Source organism: Anastrepha obliqua, chromosome 1 (genome assembly GCF_027943255.1).
Source record: "Anastrepha obliqua isolate idAnaObli1 chromosome 1, idAnaObli1_1.0, whole genome shotgun sequence".
In the NCBI taxonomy this organism is placed as follows: Eukaryota; Metazoa; Arthropoda; class Insecta; order Diptera; family Tephritidae; genus Anastrepha; species Anastrepha obliqua.
Genome location: NC_072892.1, coordinates 37,341,134 through 37,368,938, shown reverse-complemented (window position 1 = coordinate 37,368,938; position 27,805 = coordinate 37,341,134). Strand labels below are relative to the sequence as shown.

The window sequence follows — 27,805 nt, the reverse complement described above, 5'->3', positions numbered from 1 at the left end:
TGAACCTATAATTTCCCGCTCCTAATGCTGCTTTCGTCTTATTCTCTCTCAGTTTGTTTTACGGAAGGTTTCACTTCTATCAAGTCTAACCGTTAGACTGGTATTTTTTTAAATATATCTTACAAAACAAGGAAAAACACATACATCAAAACTCCCATTTCTTTGATTCCGTTGATTCAATTTTTAAGTATTTTTATGCGGACCATTTACGCTTAATTTCTTTTATTATTTGATGCAAAAAAATATAAAAAAAAATTTCAAAAACTAATTTCATTTTGTAAAAGAAAACATCGTTTTCTGGAGATATATATCGGTCCAGCTCTCGTAATGCTTCTTATGACTCCGAAATATTTTATCGCAGGTATTAAAGTACAGATTTTATAACTCTTTTGGAAAAACTACAACTTTTTCTGGTGAGGCACCTTAATGACCATAGATACATATGGTATTTCGTGTCTCTATACTATGGGCATGTGAAGATACAGATCAGTTTTTGGCAGCACCACGAAACTCATTTAATTCCTTACGCCTGCAGATTACGTAACTTTTAACAAAAACCAAATTTTGAGTGCCACGTTGGCAAAAGTTTAACCCAAAATGCAACTGTATACAGTACGCCACAAAAGAAAAGGCACAAAGAATTTAAATTTCATTTAAACAGAACCAACATTGCAATGGCCATCCAGACTGAATATGCTTGGACAGTCAATTAGTATTATTTTGTGACGCACACATTGCCTCTTTACCAACTTTTGTAAAGAGGTGGAAAGCATCTTTGCGGAGAGGTATAAAACTCTCGTTTACAGGTCAATAGTTGAACCGCACTTTATGTGCTGACCAACGATTTTTTTCATGGCTAGCGACACGACAAGTTGAGAAACTTCAAAAACTGCAAAATAGAGCTATGCGTTTCTTTTTAATAAGCGTTATGATATACCCATACAAAAAATGATCGGGACTACCATTCTGAATTCAGAGAGAGAACTTCGGTTCGAATCTCGATGAAAGTTCAAAATTAAGAAGAAGTTTTTTTCTGATAGCGGTCGCCCCACGGCATTCAATGGCAAACCTCCGAGTGTATTTCTGCATGAAAAAGCTCCTCATAAAAAATATCTGCAGTTCGGAGTCGGCTTGAAATTGTAGACTCCTCCATTTGTGGAACACCATCAAGACGCACACCACAAATAAGAGGAGGAACTCGGCCAAACTCCCAAAGAGGGTGTACGCGCCAATTATATATATATCTTCTGCTCAAATATGAACGAGATGTTATCAATAAAACGGTCCGCAGATGACATATGGCAAAAATAAATTTTTTGTTTTTTGGTAGGACTGTTATAAGCTTACATGGTAAATTTCAGCGTGATATGTCACATAGTTTGTTTTCTGTGCTACTGTAAATAAGTCAAGCTCGAGTGTGTTCTTCGAATTTAACGATGCAAATTCAAGTTGAACAAAGAATTTGTTTGAAATTTTGTTATTCCAACAAAATTTCGGCTTCAGACGCCTTAAAAATGTTACAGACAACCTATGGGGACTCTGCTCTATCGCGTGCACGTGTTTTCCAGTGGTACAGATCGTTCAAAGAGGGCCGTACATCAACCCAAAAAACCACGCCAAAGTCGCTCAAAAATTAAGGTTATGCTGATTGTTTTTTTCGATTACGAAGGTGTGGTGCACTCAAAGTTCCTTCCGCAAGGCCGATCGGTTAACGCTGAATATTATTTAGACGTTTTAAAACCACTTTCAAGTGGCTGATTTAATCACTATAGAACATTGCCCATTAGATAAAAAGGCTCGGCATTGAAACCTAGCACATTCCATCTGCCTTACCAGTTCGACCCTGGATCTCGTCTCGGCCAGAAAACTAGTTCTTTCTAACCGAATGGTCAGTGTGGCGTTAGAACTCGTTCTGTCAGACCTCCTGTAAGTTAAGCTAAGATACGCTATAAAAATTAAAAAATTGCTTTGCCTCATTGTACACACACAGTCAACGCCAAAAGAAAGTATACACCGTATATTGACAAGCTTTGACAATTTATTTATTTACTTTTTAATTTCAATTATTCTTTTATAAAAACACAGTTCATATTGCAACGAAAGCCAAAGATTCCAACTTTGTATAAAATTTGTAAGTTTGCGGCAAATTTTTCCGAAAATTTTTGAGAAAATTTCAGGTATGCAATTTTATAGGTCATTGAATTTTGGATTTGGAATTGAATTGAATGTCTAAGTTTCAAGCGGGTCAAAAATTACACTGATTTTTGAGAAGTTTTTCGCTTGCGGACTTGCGCATTTTCTCCATTTAAAGGGTAGTCCACATTTTTTGTATGGAAGAAAACACCCAACACCGTCAGCGGAAAAACACTTTCAAGAATCGGTGCGATTTTGGAGCACTTGAAATTTCCATTTTTCATACCAAAATATAAAACTACGTACCCGGAATTGTTCTAAGAATTCTGAGTAAATAAATTGAAATTTTGATGCAAAATTTACAAATTTTATACAAAGTTCAAAACTTAGCTTTATACGGATTTTTTTTTTGTAAGTAATTAAAATCACAAAATAAATAAATAAATAGTCAAAACTTGAGGTGTACATTTTCCTTTTAGGTTTACAGTGAATGTTGTACGATAATTCAGGTTTTAAGACCGTAATAATAAATAAATAAATAATTAATTTCAGTTTTCCAGACTGTGCATTTCCTTTTGACGTGATAACGTCTTCCAATTCGATTTAGCCGGGTACACGCAAGACGCTCATGCGTCGTTATCTTGCTCATGCGTCGTTACCTTGCTTGAACTGCAAGCGAGAGCGCGGAGCGAACGACAAAGAGACACAATCAGCCCTCGCGTTCGGCAACGTTCGACAGCTGGCTCTCTCCTACTTGAGTGAGCATATATATGTATGTATATGTATGTATATGCACATTTTTATATAAATTCACATACTTGTATTTGCATATGCCTTCTTCCTGTGTGCATGGTAAATAACCATTTCTCTGTTGAGAATAGGACGATGATTGGAAAAGTAGGAAATGAAAGGGAGTGTTTCGAGTGTAAAGTGTCTTGAAAAAGGCAAATCGATGATGTTGCCTCTTAGTGTTGTTGACTCATTAACGTCTGATTTGATAAATGTTTCATCATATATTTATAAATTAACTTGACCTATTCCATTGCGATTCCATTTACCTCCTCCTCTATATCCATACACAATATCTATCAAACAAATAATATCAAAATTTTGTTTTGAAAATTGCAACCATTACATCAGTATTTTCTTATGACGTTGTCACGTTAAACTATCGTCAGTACACCGACTTTACAGACAACCCTTTTTTTTCTTCATGCAAATCGAATAAATACTATATATTTAAAACCCCCAAAAACCTATTTTATTGCAAGAAAAAGCTAAGCAAAGATAATTTACAGATGTCAGTTGAGTTTCATGAAGTACTGTAGGCAGACGACATCCAAACGGGCAGTCAGGAGTTAGCAAATAATCAAATCCACATAAACATATTCACATGTACTTGTGTACATAAACAAAAGAAAGTTTTGCGGTAGACAATGATTGCTAACGGAGGCGTCGAATAAAAAGTTCAGGGGTAGCTGTGTCTCTGCAAAGTTATAAATCGGCGCACGTACACACATAAGCATGACAACAAGTCAGCCAACAGTTTTTCAGAGAGAGAATATGAAAATTTAGTGCCGCAGTAGTAAGTATATGTGTGAACACATAACATACCCATGTACACTCATACTTATACAAATAAATTCGCAAGAAAAGTTCCGCAAAAGTACATGAACCTGCTCGTGCTGTTTCCTTCGCCCTGGAAAGTAAGCGAAACAAAAACATTAAAAATAATCAGAATAATTGCTGATAATATTTTATGTGTCACACACAATTCAAATTCAAAAACACAGAAAATTATTTGCATAAAATAAATTTCGTAGATTGCGGTTTCTATTTAGAAAATTCCTCTAATAAATAGCACCGATTGCTGGTTTAACGACTTAAACGAATTAAAAAAATTACGTGGAGAAAATATGAGAGAGAATAAGTCGTTGTGCAGCATATCCCAACATATACCGCCTGAACTCGCATTTCATTATATTTTTATGCGTTTTGCACTACAGCTAATATAGTTCATCCAGCCATCGTCCTCTCCCAGCTGATACAGTGACATAATTTTAGCATACAATAGTGCTCCCGAAGGTTCTGATTAACTTCTGGTCATTATTCGACATGATGCCTCAATAAAGCTTGTAGCTTGTGGGTTTTATTCGCCAAAATTGACTTGTGCTCTTCCATTCCTCGAACCCAAAATAAGTTCGTTTGGCTTTTTTTTTTATTAATTTAGAAGCCATTCACACAGTCCGGGTTTACAGACCCAAAAAGGAACACGTTTACGAGCCGACAAAAATGTACTAGGTGCATTGTAATAGGTCCAATTCCTAGCCACCTGGAATAAACCCTACATACTCCACCCTACCAATTCAATATGTACTCCATGCGTAGAAGATCTGTTGTTACCTGCCATCTCGTCTCATACTGCCTGAAAGCCTTAAACCAAGTCACTCTACACTAATTTTCCTCTACCGTAAAGCTCTCGCACTGGTCCCGAACGATACAGCATATTTCTCGATTTCTGGCAAGAGCGATGTTCTCAGGTATCTACTATAGTAAAGGACTATTTAAAATTACGCCTACTAGTGAATAAATCCTGCGAGTCACCCGTTTTTATATCATCTTTGATATTTATCAAGTAGACAGATGTACAATTTTATTACGATAGAAAAACTGGTTGAAAGTATTATGAAAATGGTTAATCTTTAAGAACAACATAGCACAAAATTCGTGATTTTTTGGAGGGGATAATCTTCCGAAGGAGTCGGCAATTCAAAGGTTAGTGAAACAATTTCAAGAAACTGGTCCTATCGAGTATATAAAAACGACTTGCAAGCCAAAAACTGGACCTTCTGTTGAGAATATTACTCCTGTAGCGCCAAGTATTGCTGAACAACGTACACCATCGATATCTCGACGCTCTCAACAATTCATAATGGGAGTTTTGTGGATTTTACCTGTAGATGTGCTTTTGGTAGACATTTAAGTATTGTTATTTTTTAAATATAATTGTTAAGAGCCATGTTTTGAATACAAATAATGAAAGTTGAATGAAATTAAATTTTTAAAAGTGTTGTTTTTAAACAACATCTAGGTGCATCTTTCCAAATACCCTTAACGAGCATATTCTTCTCATATGAAACAAATTGAATCTGAAAAAATTCTTCAAAATATCTCGACCTTAGTGTAATCTACCAAATGAATGGCATGGGAAAATACAAACTACAAACAAGCAAACAAACAATACTTGGTTATATCGCCTCAGACAAGATGAATTACATTCCGAATGGCCCGGCAACTCTTCTAAAACCAAAAGCAGAGAAATCACAGTTTTTTCCAATTTCATACTAATAACGGAATTACAATAAATTTATCTTTCTACAGCAAAATCACAAATTAAAGTTTTCTCTGTGGACAAGCGTTTTAGTTTATTTGTTGCATAAGTTTGTGGTTACTACGAATTTGCCTGCGTGTGCGAACCATAAACAGCACATTTTATTTGGCTTTTACTGTTTTGCATATTTGTGAATTGCTGCAACAGCAAATAACTAAGTATAACGAAAATAGCTTTTCAAATTTCAGAAATAGCAAAGAATATAAAAAATAACTGTGAAACTATGCAACGCATACTCGTGCACAGTGACTCCAAAATAGCAACTAACTAAGGCAAAGTCAAAACTTTAATTAGCGCCATTTGTCTCGTAAAGTTATGTGGCAAAAGTGCTTGCACACATCTATACAGACATGCAGCTACCAACAAATACTGGTGCAACACACTTCATAGATGAGCGCCACATGTTGGTATGTCCCCAAACAGACAACATCTCTGTATGTGTTTTTTGGTTATGTAAACGAAAGTCGAACTTTCATGAGTGTGAGTGTATGCAGGAGGGCGCGTGTGGTGAAACCGCAAGGATTAAAGCATTAAATGCAACAAGCACGTATTCATGCATGTGCTAAGCACACACACATATTCGAATGGGTTTGTCGCCATGTGCGGCAGGTATTGTTGAAACAAGCGATGGCTGTGTGGCACGTTTGTAGCAACGCACTTGCATGTTTAGAAATATACGCATACGCCCATGACTGTTACGTGTAGTTTTTGGTAACGGCGATTAATTGTGTAGCTTAAATACACGCACACACTTGTATACGCGTATACCCTGCAGGAAAACCTTTTCTATCTAATCCATTAGCAGCTTTTAAGCGGCGATATTCTAAGGAGAGTTGGTTTTTTGTTGTTGTTAAAGCCGTTTATTAAGAGATAGACAGAGAGAGAGGAATGTTAAATGAGTGGACTTAAACTGGTATGTAGGGAGATGGTTAGTGTCATGTGGAGTAGAGCTGGACCATAACAATTACGTGTGCAATTAATTGCATCTCGGACTACTAAATTACCATTACAGTAATTTTTATTTAGAAAAAACTCAAATAATAATTATAAGAAGCGAAATAAAAAAGCTTTCCAAGAACGATTACAATATTTTCAGAAATATTTGTTTTAGTAAAAAGCTTATGAGACTTCTAAAACAAGCACATAGTAACCGCTTACTTACGTCAGCTCGGCGTGTCTACATTCCTCAGAAATCAAAACGATGTTCTGATGCTAAAATATTGGGTAGCCGAAAAAATCTTCGCGTATTTCTAATCAAACTTCAACTCATTTTTTTTTATATTTATAATGAACTTTATTAAACCAAATATGTACCATTTTGATCGACCACCTTTTGCCATTTTTCTTCTAGAGACATTATTCCATCAGTGTAAAACTTTTGTGGTTTCTCGGCGAAAAACTGCGACAAGTAATTTTCACAGGCTTCTCTTGAAGCCAACTTTACTCCATTAAGGGAGTTCTGCATTGACCGAAACGAATGGTATTTCGATGGTGCAAGGTCAGGGCTATATGGTGGATGCATCAAAACTTCCCAGCCAAGCTCTCCCAGTTTTTGCCGAGTCATCAAAGATGTGTGTGGCCTAACGTTGTCCTGATGGAAGACGACACCCTTTCTGCTGATCAGTTCTGACCGTTTTTTTTTCGATTGCTTGCTTCAATCTCATCAGTTGTTGACAGTAAAGTGTAGAATCAATCGTTCGAGCAGGCTGGAGCAGCTCATAGTGGATGATTCCTTTCCAATCCCACCAAACACACAAAATATCTATGTATCGAGGCGTCAATCCTGGCTTTGCGACCATTTATTGAGCTTCACCACCCTTGCACCATGATCTTTTTCGCACATTATTGTCGTACTCGTATTTGATCCACTTTTCGCCTCCTGTTACCACTCGCTTCAGAAATGGTTCGATTTCATTTCGTTTCAGCAAAGAATCGCAGATGTTAATTCGGTCCATTAAATTTTTCACAGACAATTCATATGGTACCCAAACATCGAACTTCTTTTTGTAACCAGCCCTTTTTAAATGGTTCAAAACCGTGTGATGATGAATGGTTAGTGCCTTGGAGATGTCATGGCAGCTTATGTGACGGTGCTGGTCAATCATTTCCATAATTTCATCGACTTTTTCAACGATAAGTCGACCGGAGCGCGGTGCATCTTTCACATCGAAATTTCCAGAACGGAAGCAAGCGAACCATTGTTGTGCTACACGAACTGACACAGCATCATCTCCGTAAACTTCATAAATTTCATTGGTGGCTTGCGTGGTATTCTTCCCTTTTTTATACAAAAATTTCAAAATATAGCGAATTTCTTCATTATTTTAAATCATTTTCGAACAGCTATAACTTTTTTTCAACTTCTTCGAATTTAATTTTTTTTTGGTTAAATGAATCTTAAAATGTCACCTTTCTAACACCATTTGATATGACACAATGTGATTGGTAGCACTGGAGATAGATGACTCTATTGACAAAATACGAAAAGACTTTTTCGACTACCCAATATTACAAATGCAGCATATGGACAGGTTTCTATAAACACTCATATTAATTACGTCTTCTAAGTCCCTTTTTAAAGTCTGTCTGTGGAGTCATAACTCACAGCAATTCGTAAATATCTTCGAGCTTTCAAGGCACTCCGCAGAAATGTCCTTTGTGCCAAAAAAATCCAGTAAAGGGAAACTAAACTTAGTTTCAGTTCTGACAAAGCTGAAAAAAGAAATTTAAAGTATCACTTCAAGGTCACCCGCTTTGAACGGCTTTCAACTTACACTCTCCACCAAGACCAAATAACCGCCCTCGTAGGTTCAATAAGTACCCGTGTTTGATGACAAAGGGCGTTCTTGAGGGAAGGGAAAAAGAGCAGTTTTATTTGGTACTTCGCTTTTTGTTTTTGGATGGGAAAAAATGCAAGGAGATAAAAGCAAAGTTGGACGCTAATTATGGGGACGCTTCGCCATATATGACCACAGTTAGATATTGGTTCAACGAATTGAAACGTGGGCGAACATCCGTTTTTGATGAGGAGCGGCAAAGTCGCCCGGCTTACGTGGTTACCGAGAAAATCATTGACGAACGAAAGTGCGCGAAGTAACAGAGTCCATAGGTGTATCGACCGGGACGGCAATTAATATTTTACATGATAAGTTGGCTATAAAAAATTTTCGGCCCGATGGGTGCCGCGTTGCTCATAAGCCACAACAAGCGGATGCGGCTATTAAATTCGAAGCAACTTAACCGAGATCCGAAGGAATTTTTCCGATGAGTTGTCACCGTTGATGACACTTGGATTCATCATTACGCACCGGAAGCTAAGCAAAATCCAAACAATGGATTTCTTCTTGTGAATGTGCTCCAAAGTAGGCGAAGGCAATCCCATCGGTCGGAAAACTCATGGCGACGATTTTTTGGAATGCGAACGGCGTCATCCTCATGGATGATCACGATCTCTGGACAATACTACAGTGAGTTATTGGACCGCTTTCACAAAAAATTGGAGCAGACACAGCCGCATTTGGCGAAAAGAAGGTGATATTTCACCACGATAACGCACCAGCACATTTATCCGGAGTTGGCGCCTCCAAACTGCTTGAATTGCATTATGAGTTGATGCCGCACCTCCAGGATTCACCCGATCTGGCTCCCTTGACCTTTTCTTGTTCCCTAACATGGACAACTGGCTCGCGAAAAAAAAAGATTTAGATCAAACGGGGAAGTCATCGCCGTTACAGTGGCGTATTTTGGAGAGTTCGACAAATCCTACTTTTTGGCTGAACAAAATAGGCGGAGCATTGGGAGAAGTTTATCTTTCTTAAAGAGGACCATGTTTAAAAATAATAAAAAAAAAATTGGAAAAACGGTCTAACACGGGTACTTATTGAAACCCCTCGTAAAGCATATTTATATAATTGCCACTTACACCTTTTATGGGGTGTTCGGCCTAGCTTCTCCTGCTCCTTATGATGTGGACTTGATGTGGACCTACAGTTTTCAGCCTACTTCGAACGGCAAATGGTTTTTTATAAGATGCTTTTTCATGGCAGCAGTCGGAGGTTCGCCTTTGCCTCCCGAGGGCCCAAAAAGCGACCGCTTTTAGAAAACAAAAGTTTCTATTATTTGATGTTTCATGCACAGAGATTCAAACCTGCGCACTTCCGAATCTCAGGCACACGCCAACCCATGCGGCTACGGAAGCCACCTAGATCAAATATCATATATAGGGGAGATTTTAAATAGCAGACTCAAGCATCGATAATCGCTGACGGGAAAGGCTATCGTCGCCCATGCATCTGTACCATAAATAGGATAGAGAGAAAAAATACATAAATTAAACTGGATATTCACAGAAATTGCAAGACATAATTTTCCATGTGATCTCTATTTGTTGGCCTGAGTTAGGAAAGGCTACATCTACTAGCAAAATAGAAAGATGCCATAGAAAGTTTCAATTCTTGCCAAGGAGGTATATCCTCAACATACACAAAAAATATGGAGCTTCAGTTAAAGGGGGAACCTGCTTTAGAGGGTTCAAAAAATCGATTTTTTTGCAAAAATTTCTTTCCAAACTATCCGAGAATGTGTCCTCAAAATTTCAGAAGCAAATTCAAAATATTTTCGGAGTTACAGAAGAAATTGTGAGCAAGCGTCGAGCAGGTATACGAGCGTATATATTACCTGGCTGTGTTGACTTGAGCAAAGCCATATTTAGCATTTATTAATTTGTTTTTCGACACGTGCATATCTTTAAATCATGCAGAGTTATCCAAAAGGGAACAAATCTTCAAGTAAACGGACTGGGAAATCACGGAAGCGCAGATTCCACGGCAATCAGTTTCATAATGTTTCGTCATCGGACGATGGAGAAGCTAATACTAACCGATTTCTCGGTTTTTTATTTTTACGATTTTTCCTAATTGTCGGGAAAGTCAGGAAAAAAGTTAAACGTCCTATCGGAACTAGATAACATTGATTGTATTCGGAATTAAATTCTCTTCTAGTTGAACTTAAAAAGCCTTAAGAAAGTTATGATTAACCCGCTTTTTAAACAATCTAAAGTGAATTTGTTTTTCCAAAAAAAATGATTTTTTTTTTAATTAGCGAAAAATTGTTAAATTTCTCACTTTTTGTTTAATTTTCGTGGTTTAACTAGAAGCTATACGAGTACTATACTAAAATAAAATTTTTTTTGGGTTTTTGGTTTCAGATGAAAATTGCGACCTGCATTTTTCCCGCCGCCCGACACATGCACACTCGAGCCGCCTCGGCAAAATGCTTGTACCAGGCATAATATGGCATATATTTTAATAAAAAAATTTGAAAAGACTGTTGAAATATATAACAATAAAACCAGAAGGTTTCGTTTCAATCGAATATTTCTTTGCTTCCCAACAAAATCCACGAAAAAATCGATTTTTGAAGCCCCTTTGAAAGCAGGCTCCCCCATCATCAACATTCTTCCTCGGCGAGTTTCATATTTGTTACAAAGAATGAATTCAAATCTGAGATTCTCCTTTTCACTTTAGCTCGTCCCCAAACGATTGTGTGAATATATGATCCAGGCCGAAACTTATGAGCTGTTGCAGCAGTAAGAAATATTATCATTTCTGGCAACTTCTAGGTTATATCAAAAATTCTTTGTACGCTTTTGTACGCGAAACTATCGGCCATCATTCCATGAGAAAATTCCATGAGGTGACCATTTGAGTATTTGAAAGGAAGTTTTTGCCGGAAATTTATGACTTTAGGATGAAATTTAGGAATGGATACTTACGCTCCAGCCCTGAAAGTAATTGGTGTGATGCCTGCTGGTGATGACAGAGATCAGGAAGACCCTTTCTGCGTGGGGGAGACCAAGGCGAGAAGGAGTTTATAATTGGTGTCGGTTAGCTCATCTTAGATTTGAACTGACAAAAATTCTAGAAACTATTACTGAAGCTTTAGATAGCACCTACTTATGTTTTGTGCACAAGTTTTCCGCAAGAATGCCGAAGAAAAACGAAGGCAAAGCTGGCAAAAGCTTTGGCTTAAACTTCACTGCAATCTTTGTCGATGGCTGTAGAAACAAATAATAGTATCTGGAAAGAGTTTCACTCTCAGGGCACTCACTGAACTCAGCTTTATGTTTTCCTAACCTGGCTTGATTGAAATAATAAATTGGCTCTTTTCAGCACCGTTTTTAATGGTCGTAAAATGTATCGCAAAGTCAATCTGCAGCACTCGATTCCGAGTGGCATGCAATAAGTACATGTTTTTGATGTTCACTAATTTAATTTTTTGTTTTTTTTTCGTTTATTGACATTCATTTGCTTGCATTTCCGCAACCCATTCTCTTTCAACTGTTCGTTTTTGCCTTTTCGCTGTTCCCTGCATTGTGCCTATCTGTTTTTGTGCTGTTCTAGTTATTGCCTTTACCACACAGCTACTCACACACACATATGTACTCTCCTATAACTCGTAGCCGGGACACATTTGCTGTCACTTAATATCATTTTGTGTGTGAGCTTAAAAAACACAAAGCATGAAAACAACAACAACAGAAACCCACCTGTATCATTTTACGCCATATCGCGTACGCAAGGACGCATAACTATTTTTGGGCGTAATTTTCAAAGCTTTCCAGAAATTTTTCGTACACTTTTTTGACTGCTGATGCGGTTTTACTTTCAGATTTACCATTAGAAATATGAACAAATCCTCGAATTGTTTCACTTTATGCGCAAGGGATACGGAAAACTTTGGAAATACGAGTTGAAGTATTAGCAAAATAGCTGAACGAGTGAGGAGAGTTGGAGTGAATTTAGTCTCAACTGCGATTTATTTTTAAATGAAACACGTCAAAGTATGTTGGCTAATGTTACGGCATCGCGCATCGGCATCGATTTTTCTTGTACCTGCTAACTGTATTAAACAACACGGTTCAACGTACAAATTAAAAAAAAATATTGATCTCAATTAAGACTTATAAAAATATATGAAGGGTGGTTAAATTTTAAGGGCCGATGTTGAATGTAACCACACCTAACCGTCGGTGCCACTTGTCACACAGCTAACGAAACAATGGCTCTTTGGCCCAATGGCCCAATGGCCGTTGGACTTCTTTCTTTGGGGTTATTTGAAATAAAAGGTGTACGTCGATAAGCCAGAAACAATTCAAGAGCTAAAGGATGAGTTAATTCGGCACATTAACGGCATAGAACCTCAATTATGCCTCAGCGTCATCGAAAATTCGGCCATCGTATGGAGGTGCGCCTCCGAGGCCGTGGCGGCTATCCGGCCGATATTTTGTCCCATGCGTAATTGAGCTATACCAATATTATCATAATAAGGAGAAATGATAATAATTTCTTAAAAAAATTGTACTTTATTCAAAATCAACACTGGCCCTTGAAACTTAACCACACTTTAGTAACGCTCTTGTGCCAGCGCTTGTTCCAATCCTCGAACCACCTCTAAATAAAAATCGCTTTGGTATGGCTTGAGATCTTCCAACGACGCGGATTTACTTACACAATTATTACAAATCTCCGTCTTTCATAGGTATTTCTGTTTTGGAAACACGAAAAAGTTGAAAAGGGCTTAATTAGTTCTATAATGACGGTACCTAAGGTAAGATAAAATTCCAGGTTTTTTTTGATTATTTTTTTCGATAGCAGAAAATCGCAGAGCACACCAAACCACTTTTAACCGGTGTAGTTGTCAAAAGAAATTTGAATATGCAATAGAGTTCAACTATAAACAGAATTTCAGGATATGTGTACCAACACAGCAAAACCGAAAACAAAAATTGAATGTGCATTGCTCGCGAAATTTCATAAGTCAACTGACCTTTTGAGCACACCTCGTATACTTGTTGCAGACTATAATCACGTACATACTTTATACGTAAAAACAAATTAATTTACTACTTTTTTAAGATTTTTACAGTGCTTACACGAGGAGATCAGGACAGCAGTAGTGTCAAGGTTTAATGCTATATCTTTTCTGTGCGGCCTCGGTAGTCTAGCGTAAGTGCACTAGTCTGCCGTCCCAGAAGAGCACGGTCCTCGTACTTTTCCAAACTTACCTACTTTCCTAGTTTCTATAAAAACATAAAAATTACAAAAAATTAATTCCTCAACCCTAACAACCTTATCCTTCTAATCCTTACTCCCGCACAAGCAGTCCGCGCATTTTGGCTGCTAAAACAAGCAAGAAATAAAAAAACAAGAAAAAGACACAGTTACACATTGCATCAGTGGCGGCGCCAGTAAGAGGAAGCGGGCAATCGAGGTAATAGCGCAGACACACCAAATTTAGCGAAGTCCTCAACCATCAGTGTGATCCTTCTGCCAGAAAAATTTGATACACAGATGGCGCTTCAAGCAGTAAGAAGGCGTTGTTCCTAAGCAACGACAGGTGAGTATTCGCACTACTTAGGACTGGTAGCGGCAGGCTAATCACTTACCCTGTCAGAAAACAAAAATAGATTAACGAAACCAACGCAAGACTGAGTCTTGTCGAGGCCCTATGCTCCCGAGTGAAGTGAACAAAGAAAATATATTTTCTGTTACACCAGCAAACCATTTTATTTGAATCTTATTGCATTAAATATATTTGCACAATTGAAACGTTTGACTTAAACAATTTAACATCATCGGCATACACTAAAATGTTTGGATACTCTATTAGAGTAGAAAAATCATTTGGCTACCCTAGAAAGCCCCTGAAGAAAAGTCAATTGCGTTGTCAACACAATCGTTTAAAATAACCATTTGATCGATAAAATAACCAGGAAGATCGAGTTTTGACGAAATTTAAGACAAAATCGTTTCATCATCATCAAAAATGTATCAAACATCAATTGGGGTTTCATATTGGCATTCCACATCCATTGCACCTGGATTACTTGACTATGGTGACCGCCAATGAATAAATAACAAATTCTAAAAATAGCCAGCAGCAATAAACCACAATGTACTTGGGCCCTATTAATTTATATTTGTGTAGGTTAATTCAAAATTAGCATTAACAAATTACAAAGTAATAGTAGATACTGAAAAAAAAGTATTGCGAAAACAAAACACTTAATCAATCAAATTGCCACCATATCCTTGAATACTCGTATTTATAGGCGCACACGGCGTATGAGTAACCCGATTTAGAAGTCATATTAGCAGAGCAAAGCTTACTAATTCTTAGCTGCCAAATCACTTGACACAAATTACATAGCACATGAATATCAATGCTGTTGTCAGTATGTTTTTCACATGTGCAAATGTGTACATGTATTTTTGCATATATAGGGTGTTTTGTTGCCGACTAGAGAGACTTTAAGGTAACATTCGAATAACAGTCCAATCTTAGTGCCCGGCTATTTATTCCAGTCTCAAAATTACAAAAAGTTAAGTTTTTCAAAGTATAAAAATAAAATATTGGAAATAATTGGCGCGTACACTTCTGTTAGGTGTTTGGCCGAGCTCCTCCTCCTATTTGTGGTGTGCGTCTTGATGTTGTTCCACAAATGGAGGGACCTACAGTTTCAAGCCGACTCCGAACGGCAGATATTTTTATGAGGAGCTTTTTCATGGCAGAAATACACTCGGAGGTTTGCCATTGCCTGCCAAGGGGCGACCGCTATTAGAAAAATGTTTTTTTTTTATTAATTTTGCTTTCACCGAGATTCGAACCAACGACCTCTCTGTGCATTCCGAATGGTAATCACGCACCAACCCATTCGGCTACGGCGGCCGAAAGTATAAGGAGACTAAAATTTTTTTGCAAACTATTAATATAATATGACAGATAATTTATTTTCAAAGTTAATTTGTTTGTCGACCACGAATCTTAAGTAATCGGAAAATATTTTTCTATAATTCTTTTCACTTTGCTCACTCGTTTTAAGTGTCTGATGTAAAACAAATAACGAAAAAGTTTTAAATGCTATATAATTCTATTGACCTTCGACCGAACCTATTTTTGTAAGTAAGAGACTTCTATGTACATCAAAATATGTAGTATACCTATGTGGCTAACACCAGCAGAGATGGGCAAGATAAAAAAATAAAAATAAAAAGAAATAAAAAATAATAATAAAAATAAACATTAAAAAAAATGTTCTTAGTGAAATTGAATCATGGTCGCTGGAGCACCAGAGAAAGCATATATCCTTCATATATAACGGAAGCTTAGAGGTTCCCCCCTTAGGTTTAGGAGGCCAAAATTTTGGCGTTTTTCGAGAATTTTTTGAACAAAGAAGGAATAATCAGAAATTGTTTAAGCTTAGAGGATATTTTATTTATATTTTTGGGTACACTTATAAATTTTTTGAAGCTATTTCCGCGGAAGACAGTGACGTTAGAGCGTGCTGTCCATGGACGATCACCATCCGAGTGTCTTGCTGGTGGGAATTCCTGAAGTTGCAATTTTTCTCTGAAATCAACAGGAATTTTTTGTTTATTAACAACATATTTCCTAAGAATATGAACCTAATTGTGGTAAAAATAATATTGAAAATTGCATGCTTTTAAGGCGCTTAAACACAAAGTATTTTTTTCATATCATATTTCGTCCCCTTAGTATAACAATAGCCTATGTGCTCATAGGCTATTATTTTTTTATTGAATTTTTGGATTCTCCATCGTCGATTTTATATGTGGTCAAAATTTTGTGAAATTCTAGTTCCACAAAGTGGGTCAAAACGTCAGTCAAAAAATAATAAATATTTACAGACATAACGAGATTTGAGTGAGAGCTACTTACGACAAAAAGTTTGAAATTCATTTTCTCAAAACATCAAAAAATTTATAGGCTATTTTAATACTAAGGGGACGATTTTTTCATCTATTTCGCTTAAAAACCCATATTTTAAATAATAATTATTATAATATAATCCCAGAATTAGGTTCCTATAGATTAGAATTGAATAAAGAAAAAATCCCGAAAAATTTTAGAACGATTGGTCGATAACTTTTTAAGCTAGAATGCCCACCAGTTGAAAAAAAGTAATTTCGAGAAAAACGTCGCTCTAACTAACGCGCGCTGCGGCGCTGCGGTGCGGAACCGACAGCCAGTCACATAAGTGCTCATACAATCGGGAATAATGCGAATTTCGCTTTAAAATTTTTACCACATAATCTTGAGTAGTTATACTAACGATTTATGCAATAAAAAAAATCGATTTTTTGATCGATCTAAACCGGTTTCCCCCCTTAATTGCAACGGGATCTCACCAACACATAACCAAACTAACATCGAATGTACAACACAGTTAAAAATTCTAGGGCTTATTTTTGATTCTAAGTACAACTTTAACTGCCACTGTAAATATGTTAAAAACTTCTTATGTAATGTCTAAATTAAACATTGAAAAAAATCTCTCTTCTAAGCAATCGTTTATTCAGCCGAATACGCTCGTCAATGTTGTTAGCGCTTAGCTGCTTTCTAAAATTGACTATGGGCTCTCTATATATTGCTGTTGCTCAAAAAGCTGGAACTATTGATTTTGTCCAAACAAAATACTTCAAACGAAGTTTTTCAATATACACTTGCTTAACTGCAATATTTTTATGCTAACAGGGGATAGAAGTTATTGCCTACGGACGGCTCCAAGTCGCTCGATTCCACCTCATTTGCCGGTGTCACTGCTACAGGAGAAATAATTTGCAACTGGCTCCTCGCTTCAATGTATTCTGTCTTTACAGCTGAAGCGTCGGCAATACTTCGTGCTGTTAATCACGCTAAAAATACAACAGGATAATTCCTCATCTGTACAGACAGCAGATCATGAATAAGGCCAAAGCGTCTCCGTCCAATCACCACCCTATATTTGAAGCAATCAGGGACGCGGTCATTGGTGCCCCTGAGATAATGCAAGTAATGTGGATTCCTGACCATGCTGCTGTTCAAGGAAACCACTATGCAGACCTTACAGTGAAATATATAGCCAGGACACCTCCTTTAACGTATCATGCTTTAACTAAGCAACACATTTCCAATCTCATTATGCAAAAAAGGGACCAAGGAAACGCAAGCGAATGGAAAACATACAAACGTCATTACACGGATATAAATCCAGGTAAATAGTATAACTTGCACATAAACGTTACAAACAAGCGCTATGAAAACATACACCCGATTAAGGATTGGGTACACTATCCTAACGCATGAGATAACTGGGAATGATAAGTTATATTTTGCTGTCAAAGGTCTAATATCTACCAACCAGCGTGATTTCGTTGCAAGTCGCTCCACTATCACCAATTTTTGTTGTTGTAATTTTCAATGATTATTGCATTTCAGCTTGATACGATTTATACAGACTTCTCTAAAGCGTTTGACAAACTATCGCACTGAATACTCTTATCGAAGCTTGCGTCAATGGGTATACACTCCACGTTTTTGTCGTGGATCAAATCATATTTGTCCGACAGGCACTGCGTTGTAGCCGTTGATAATACGACATCCCATGCATTTATTGCATCCTCTGGTGTCCCCCAAGGAAGTATTCTAGGACCCCTTCTCTTTATTCTCTTTATCAACGATATTGGTTCATGCTTTCCTTTTGCTAAACACTTGTTGTATGCTGATGATCTTAAAACACTTGCAGTGATTAACAGTGTTAGTGACTCTGAAAAGTTGCAAACCGACTTACACAATATCCGGAACTGGTGCTATTTAAACCGTTTGCCACTAAATATAAGCAAATGCTTTCACGTAAAATATGCTAAATCCAACAAAACTTTGCATACTTCGTATACTATTGCTGGCTTACCTTTGCAATCCGTTGATGAAATTAAAGAGTTAGGCGTTATTTTCGACTCTAAGTTGAATTTCACTAGCCATGTTAACTATAACGTGGTCGACGGTCATACGAGGGGTGCCTTTTATATGTCGGGATTAGAGAACAAAAACATATTTTAATCATCGAAAATCACTTTATTGTTTTTCAAAATATTCTCCATGAAGATCTATACACTTTTGCATGCGTTTGAACCAATTGTCGAAGCACTTTTGCCACTCTGAATGAGGTACCTCCAAAACATGCATTCTGAATGCCGCAACCGCTTCTTCAGGTGTCGAAAAACGTTGACCTCTCAGTTTGTTTTTTACGTACGGGAATAAAAAGAAGTCACTCGGTGCCAAGTCAGGACTATACGGCGGATGACCCATTAATTCGATGTTTTGGGTGCTCAAAACTGCAGTTGCTTGAGCCGATGTGTGAGAGCTCGCATTGTCCTGGTGAAGTGATCCGTCTTTGGCGATTGATTTTCCTAATTTCTTGGAAGACAACTGGCAAACAAATAGTTGTGTACCACTCAGAATTTACTGTTCTGCGCTGTTCTAGTGGTACGGTTGCGACATGTCCAGTTTTTCCGAAAAAACAGGCGACCATTTGCTTGGAAGTGCTTCGTGCGCGAACAACTTTTGTTGGATTTGGCTCATCTTGAAACACCCATACACTCGACTGCTGTTTACTTTCGGGCTCATACGCGTAAATCCATGATTCATCACGTAGTTTTTGAGCATTTCCTTCGACCAATCGACATCGACACGAGCCTTTTTTTTGAGCCATTGACAAATTGTGTGGGATCCAACGCGAACAAAATTTTTTGACAGTCAAATGTTTACGCAATATTGAATGCATGCTGGTCCCACTAATGCCTAAGATTGTCTCAATCTCACGATAGGTCACATGACGATCTTGCAATATCAGTTCGCGCACAGCATCAATGGTTTTCGGAACAACAACTGATTTTGGACGACCTTCACGAAATTCGTCTTGGAGTGAACTACGACCACGATTGAATTCACCATACCATCGATAAACACTGGTCCTTGATGGAGCTTCATCGCCAAAAAATGAATTAAGTTCATCCATGCAATGTTGCTGAGTTAATCCACGTCGAAAGTTGTAAAAAATAATCGCACGAAAATGTTCACGATTTAATTCCATTTTTGGTTACTGTAAACAACACAAATAGCGCTAGTATTTCAAAACGATCTGAGTACGTAAAAGCCAAAAATATCAAACTTTGCGATACAGTTGTCAGTTGCCAGATTGCAACACCAGGGTTGCCAAATCCCGAAATATAAAAGGCACCCCTCGTATGCGATGATAGCATTCGTACGCCGAAATTGTTCTGCATTTACCAACCCACGCACTCTCAAAACATCGTGTTGTGCTTTTGTTAGATCAGGATTAGAGTATGCCGCTGTTATTTGGAGGACGTACCAAATAGGTCTGTCTAATCGGATTGAGAGAGTTCAGAACGTTTTTCTTCGTTTTGCGCTCCGATCTTTAAACTTTTCTGAACTTTTACCATCGTACAACGCTCGATGTTTATTGATTGACTTAAAACCCCTTGATAGCAGACGATCTATTCTATCGTGCTCATTTATTATTCGTATCATTTCTGGATATATTGATTGTCCTTCCCTTTTAAGTAAAATTCAATTGAATATACCCAATATGAGGCTCCGACAGTACGAAACCTTTAAAATTGGATTCTGAACCTAGCCATAATTACAAGGCGGCTGAAGGCTTCGCAGACAATGCTGCGTTTATGTATTTATATACACGAATAAAAATGTTTTCTGTTCTATAAATTATAAGTAAATAAATGAATCTAGATATATAAAAGAAAGTCATGGCTTTGGCTGAAAATTGGTGGAGAGGTAGCTTAGAACCAGGAGACGGACATAGGATACTTTTTGTCCTATTCGAACGCATTTCCGTGAAGTCACTATAAAATGTGGTATAACAAAACGCATCTGATATGGAATAGCCTTTGTCTTTTGGTTAAGTAGAAAATTTGATAATATAAATTTTGTCAGAAATATATAATCACAGTAATTTGTATTCTCTTTGAATCATCATTATCAATGCCGCGACCCAGACGATCGAATCTTTCCCGACAAAGCCGTAACGCAAGAAGGATATCAGACATTGCGAATGAAACGACTGAAGAAGCACAAGGAATTGCCCGTGAAGAGCGCCGCGTTAGTATGGCTCGACTTCGTGCTTCTCAACCACAAGAGCAAAGCGAGGCAGCCCGTGAAACGGCTCGGTTGGCAATGCGAAATCGGCGAGCGAATAACAGAGATCAACAAGTAGATCATTTTCAATGCACAAGGAGAGAATTATCAAGTGCTGATTTGAATCGAGCAGGGTTTCGATATGATGGCAACACTGATTACTGCTTGCATGCTAGCGTTTGCATTGGACCATTGAACGTTCTTTGCGAGTATTGTGGCGCATTGAAGTTTTCCGGAGAAACGCCCGGATTGTGCTGCCTTAGTGAAAGAGTGAAATTGTCATTATTGACTTTTTTGGAGGCGCAATGATTTTACTGTCTTGCGACTTCCGCTAAACACTGCCAGTGATTTCCAAGATCAACGGCTGCTGACGAAATAAACGCTTGCATCAAATCATCGAATCTATGACGCTATGTAAAGAAACTTCAGCTGACAACAAACATGAGAGTTGCATTTCTTAATGATACATCTACTGAAGATTAGATTTCTCCGAGCATTTACTGACTATCGGTAATGGTCGAGTACTTGTCGATGAATCGAGCGGATTGATTTCATTTCCTCAGAATTTCTGTAACTTTGTCTCATCAAAAGACGAACTTATCAATAAAGTATTCCCAAACATCATTAACAACTACAAAAATAATGAATGGTTGAGTGGACGAGCAATTTTAGCGGCTAAGAATAAAGATGTAGATGACTTAAACTGCATAATTCAAAATGATATCATTGGAACAATGCATTCATTCAAATCCATTGACTGTGTAACAAATGAAGATGAAGCCACTATCCAATTGAATTTTTAAGCTTCTTAGATGTGCCTGGCTTACCACCGCACAATTACGCCTAAAAGTTGGCTCCGTAGTAATCATGCTTCGAAGCATAAGCCCACCAAAACTTTGCAACGGTACGCGTTTGGTGGTAAATAAATTGATGAACAATGTGATTTACGCGACGATACTCAAAGGAAAATTCGAAGGTGAAGAAGTTCTCATTCCGAGGACCCCGATGATCCCAACCGATCTTCGTTTGAGTTTAAAAGACTTCAATTTCCGATCCGTCTTGCATTCCCTATGACCATTAACAAATCACAAGCCCAATCCTTGAAAGTTTGTGGTTTGAATCTAGAAAATCAATGTTTCTCACATGGTCAATTATACCTTCTACTCAAATATGAACGAGACGTTATCAATAAAACGGTCCGCGGATGACATATGGCAAAAATAAATTTTTTGTTTTTTGGTAGGAGCTTTTTGTTATAAGCTTACATGGCAAATTTCAGCGTGATATGTCACATAGTTTGTTTTCTGTGCTACTGTAAACAAGTCAAACTCGAGTGTGTTCATATTTGTGCTCATATTTGAGCAGAAGGTATGTGGCAATCCACGGGTCGGAAAACCATCTGCGTTGTTTGTTCTTGCACCTGATAATAAAACAAAAAATGTCGTGTATCACAAGGTGCTTAACTGAAGAGTGCAATCTATTAAAGCTTCATTGAAATACTTGATTAATAAAAAAATTTACTTAATAAAATCAAAAATCTGCTTTTGTATTGCCTCTAGGGCGGAACAAAGTTCGCCGGGTCAGCTAGTAAATAAATAAATAAAAATAAAAATGTGTATCATTCCTAGCGCATCCGAGGTGAACCCAAATTTTCAAGTCTCTTTCGTCATGAAACTAACCACGGAATGTAACTTTAGAGTTGTTTTAGTCGGTAACAAAACACCCTGTATATTTGTATATTGTTGTAAGTATGCAACTTTGTATGTATTTGTGAATTTTGTGAAATTTGTGAACTTGTGCTACTGCTCTATTGTCTTTCGGATACAATGGCGAGGCACTCAAATCAATTAACAAATTTCCATACGCACGCACACACATACATATACACACAAATATACACAGGCTCACATAAGTAAGCCTAGCAACATTAATTTATTGGCAGCTGCAATTGCAACTACAACAAAAGGCTTAAGTCTGCTTAACAGTGACATTGGTCACAAAAGGCAATAGCAAATACATGTATACAAACATACACACATACATACACGTATATCTACATATAAACGAATATACAACACACCGATAATCAATTAATTCTGTGTGTTGCTATGACTAGTTTTTGTTGACATACATAGCGCTAGCTGTTTTTGTTGCCATTGCTGTTGCCATTGCGGTTCTAGCACTGCTGTGGTCTGTCAACAGTTTTGGTCACAGTTCATGTTTGTGTTTATTTATGCCTTAGCATTACAACTATGATGTTGATGTATGCGTATGCTGTGTGAGTGTGAGTGTGCGTGTACATGCAACACACGTGCATGTGGCGCGTAAATGATTCGATACATTCATTTCTACATTTATAACCTCAAATATTATCTTAGCTGTTGTTGTTGTCAATTAAATTGCTTCACTTAATATTTAGCGGCTAAATGCGCAAACACATTGTCATAAGAGTGTGTTTGTATATGTATAATAATAATTAAATTGAAAATTAAATTTGGCCAAAGGCAAACATACCTATTGACATTTACATATAGGTATATAATAATAGTATATTGAAGCGGAATAATAATAATAATTATGTGGCTTATTCTCCTGTTTCTAATTTGCAACTTGAGTTTCCTTCTAAACGGAAATAACGATATAAATGCACTGAGTTGAATAACTATAGCTCAGGGGCTTATTGACAAGTTTTTAAATTTATTTGTGCCTCATTTAATTTTAATAATTTTTTAATGAAATTGTTGTTCATATTCCTACCCACTTCTCCTGTAAATCTAAGTTTCAAGCTTTGCACAAATTAAAAAACAAAATTAAAAATTTTCATCATAGTTTCAGAAATTTTAATCAGATTTTAGAAAATATTCAAACAAAATTCTCATAGCCTTTTGAACTTTTGGTGCAAGTTTCAACTGACTCAAAAATTGTGTTGATTTTTGGCAATTTTTTGTTCTATGCATTTCTTACAAAACGCCCAAAACCGTTAATGAGAAAATTATTAAAAACCAACACTATTTTTGAGTCACTTAAACTGGCGGCCGACGTAGCCGAATGGGTTGGTGCGTGACTACCATTCGAAATTCAGAGAGAGAACGTCGGTTCGAATCTCAGTGAAAACCCAAAATTAAGAAAAAGTGTTTTTCTAATAACGGTCGCCCCTCGGCAGGCAATGGCAAACCTCCAAGTGTATTTCTGCCTCATAAAAAATATCTGCCGTTCGGAGTCGGCTTAAAACTGTAGGTATCTCCATTTGTGCAACAACATGAAGACGCACACCACAAATAAGAGGAGCAGCTCGGTCAAACACTCAAACGGGTGTACGCCCCAAATATATATATTGGGTAGTCGAAAAAGTCTTTTCGTATTTCTAATCAAACTTCAACTCATTTTTTTTTTTATATTTATAATGAACTTTATTAAACCAAATATGTACCATTTTGGTCGACCACCTTTTGCCATTTTTCTTCTAGAGACATTATTCCATCAGTGTAAAACATTTGTGGTTTCTCGGCGAAAACCTGCGACAAGTAATTTTCACAGGCTTCTCTTGAAGCCAACTTTACTCCATTAAGGGAGTTCTGCATTGACCGAAACAAATGGTATTCCGATGGTGCAAGGTCAGGGCTATATGGTGGATGCATCAAAACTTCCCAGCCAAGCTCTCCCAGTTTTTGCCGAGTCTTTAAAGATATGTGTGGCCTAGCGTTGTCCTGATGGAAGACGACGCCCTTTCTGCTGATCAGTTCTGGCCGTTTTTTTTTTTCGATTGCTTGCTTCAATCTCATCAGTTGTTGACAGTAAAGTGTAGAATAAATCGTTCTAGCAGGCTGGAGCAGCTCATAGGGGATGATTCCTTTCCAATCCCACCAAACACACAGCATAACCTTTCGAGACGTCAATCTATTTGTTGAGCTTCACCACCCTTGCACCATGATCTTTTTCGCACATTATTGTCGTACTCGTATTTGATCCACTTTTCGTCTCCTGTTACCATTCGCTTCAGAAATTGTTCGATTTCATTTCGTTTCAGCAAAGAATCGCAGATGTTAATTCGGTCCATTAAATTTTTCACAGACAATTCATATGGTACCCAAACATCGAAATTCTTTTTGTAACCAGCCTTTTTTAAATGGTTCAAAACCGTTTGATGATGAATGTTTAGTGCCTTGGAGATGTCATGGCAGCTTATGTGACGGTCTTGGTCAATCATTTCCATAATTTCATCGACTTTTTCAACGATAAGTCTACCGAAGCGAGGTGCATCTTTCACATCGAAATTTCCAGAACGGAAGCGAGCGAACCATTGTTGTGCTACATGAACTGATACAACATCGTCCCCGTAAACTTCACAAATTTCATTGGTGGCTTGCGTGGCATTCTTCTTGGGTGTTAAGTATACGCCCATGCCCTTAGGTGAACTGTTCCCCTGTCAGCTGCACTACTATCAGTTTATATAATAATTGTATCGTTATGTAAACCTTTATAAAATAAAAAACAAATACATATATATATAAACTTTCACTTTATTTACCAAAAATCACTCGAAATTTTTTTATGAAATACTGATTGAAAAGGGTGAAATTTTGAACAAAACCTGTAAATATTTTTTTTTAATTTGCACAAGCTTGGATTATCATGCATTTTATAGAGAAATTAACTATATTTTCATAAAAAAAATATTAAAATTAAATAGGAAAGAAGAGAAATTGTCAAAAACCTGAGAATAAGTCACTATGATACAGTCATTTAACGATGTGTATTTATTTATGGTAGTAGTCTGGTCAAATACCCATTTTTTATATATATTTTTAAGAATTTTTTTTTTTAAGAAAATAAAATGCGACCATTTTGTTATTGCAGTATGTTATTATTGACATCAAATAGTATCAGCCAGTCCATAAGCTCGTGCGTTTTTTAAAGGTGGTTTTAAAATTAATAAAAAAGATGTTTAAAGTATTCATTAATCAATAATATATTTTCCTTCATTATTTACAATGTCTTCCTAACGTTTAGGCAAATTTTTAATTCCCTGCTCAAACAATTTTTTGTCCTTGTAGCCAAAATACGCTTCGATATCACTTTTCATAGCTTCTTATGAGGAGTAGTTGTTGTTATTCATATGGGATTGAAGTCCACAGAAAAGGTGATAATCACAAGTTGCAATATCCGGAGAGTATGGTGGATGCAGCATTAGCTCCCGTCCGAGCTCGTTCAGCTTGCCTAATGTTTGCCTTGCGGTATGAGATCTTGCGTTGTCGTGGTGAAACAAAACTTTGCGTCTATTCACTAAAGACGGGCGATTTTTGTTAAGTGACTCATTCAGGTTTGATAGCTGATGGTGTGATAGCTAATCAGCACTTATCGTCTGGCTTGGTTCCAGAAGTTCATAATAAACAATACCGGCCATATCCCACAAAATAGACAGGAGAATCTTCTTGTGGTGAAGGCCATCTCTAGGGGTCGGTTCTGGTATTTCATCTTTATCTAACCATGGACGTTGGTGAACAGGATTGCAAAAGACCCATTTTTTATCACCAGTAACGATACGGCTAAAACAACATTCATTTTGTAGCCGTTGCAGCAGCTGAGAACACACATTCACTCTCTGCTGAAGGTTGGCTACGGAAAGTCTATGCGGAACCCATTTTCCCAGCTTTGAAACCTTTCCCAACTGAACCAGGTGCCTGTGAACTGTTCCATGCGATAAATTGAACCTCTGAGCTATCATATCGACTGTCAAATTTGGCTCAGCTTCCACGAGTTCGAGCAAGGCGTCGGAGTTAAAGACTTCAGGACGACCAGCGCGCGGGGCATCTCCACGTCGCAGTTACCACTTCGGAATTTTGAAAACCACTTTTGCGCAGTCCTTACACTCACGGTATCCTCTCCGTGAACAGTATTTATTTCTACAGCAGCAGTTGTTGCATTTTTACCACTTTTATAAAAAAATACAAAATATGCCTCTTAGAGGCGTTCGAAGATTCCACTTTATTTTTTAACAACACGTGCTTCTATCCGCGACTAAAATCACTTGTTGAATGCACAATATATCAAAGAACATATAAATAGTTCCGTTATATCCCGCGAATAATCGAACAAAAGTGAAGTTATGGGTAAAATACGCACGAACTTATGGACTGACCTGATATACAGAAACAATTTTCTTTTGGACAAATTTTTTTTGTAATAGTGTGGTACCAAAGTAAGCGTCTTAAAAAAAGATAGGTGACTTGTCAATAGGATTTCATTTCTTTTCAGCCCTAAACATACCTTTTTTCAAAAGTCTGCCATTTTGTTATTTAAAAAAAAACGTTTCCCATTTTATACTAATATAATAATAATCAAAATGAGCGGATTTTATTTTCTTAAAAAAAAAAAACAAATTCCTAAAAAATATCTATAAAAAATGAGTATTTGGCCGTTATGATGTTCTTATGCAGTTGGAAACTTTGAAGCTCTTCTAATATTTTTGGACTGAGCGTGAGATGCATAGGAGTCTGCATAAAGTGCGTTGAAGTGGTTAATTGCCACTGGTATCACTCGTGGTCGCATATTAAACTAATAACAATTCTCACTGTAAACATTAGGTTTTATCCAAATTCAATTGAACTTTACAATGTATGTAACTATGTATAGAATATCTATAGAGATCCGTAAGAATTGTTTTAAGATTTTGAAATTTTTGTTGGTTCATTTATTTGTAGCTTGCCAGTTTGTATGGGAGATGCTTAGCCTACTTTTTCAAAACCTTCTACTTTTCACCATAAGTGTGGCATACACAATTTATGCATTCGCCCTGGTTCTAACTTAATTAGTTTTCAAATTTTGGTCCACATACTACTGTGAGCAAAAAGTAAGGTGAATTTGGTTGTAAAATGAAAATCTTTATTTATTCTTGTAAATCAATTTCATCCCCTTCAAAATAATCCCCTCTCGATGAAATACACTTATGCCAACGATTTTTCCAATCCCCGAAACATGCCAAATAGTCCATTTCCGATACAGCCATCAGCACCTTCTTCGATTCAGCTTTTATCTCCTCAATCGACTCAAAACGCGTTCCCCGTTCTCTTGAGTTTTGGGAGTAGCCAGAACTCACACGGAGCCAAATCAGGCGAATACGGTGGTTGCGGAACGATATGCGTGGAATTTTTGGCGAAATGGTCACGAAGAACGAGTGCAGTGTGAGACGGTGCATTATCGTGGTGCAAAAACCAAGAGTTGTTGGCCCATAATTCTGGTCTTTTTAGACGAATTGCTTCACGTAAA

General features: G+C 37.2%; 1 protein-coding gene across 1 annotated transcript in view; it reads left to right on the top strand.

The window, feature by feature from the left end:
• The window catches only part of LOC129247799 (myb-like protein I), a 92,818-nt gene that overhangs the window by 26,295 nt on the left and 38,718 nt on the right, over positions 1–27,805 (top strand). The gene's annotated exons all lie outside the window — the stretch shown is intronic.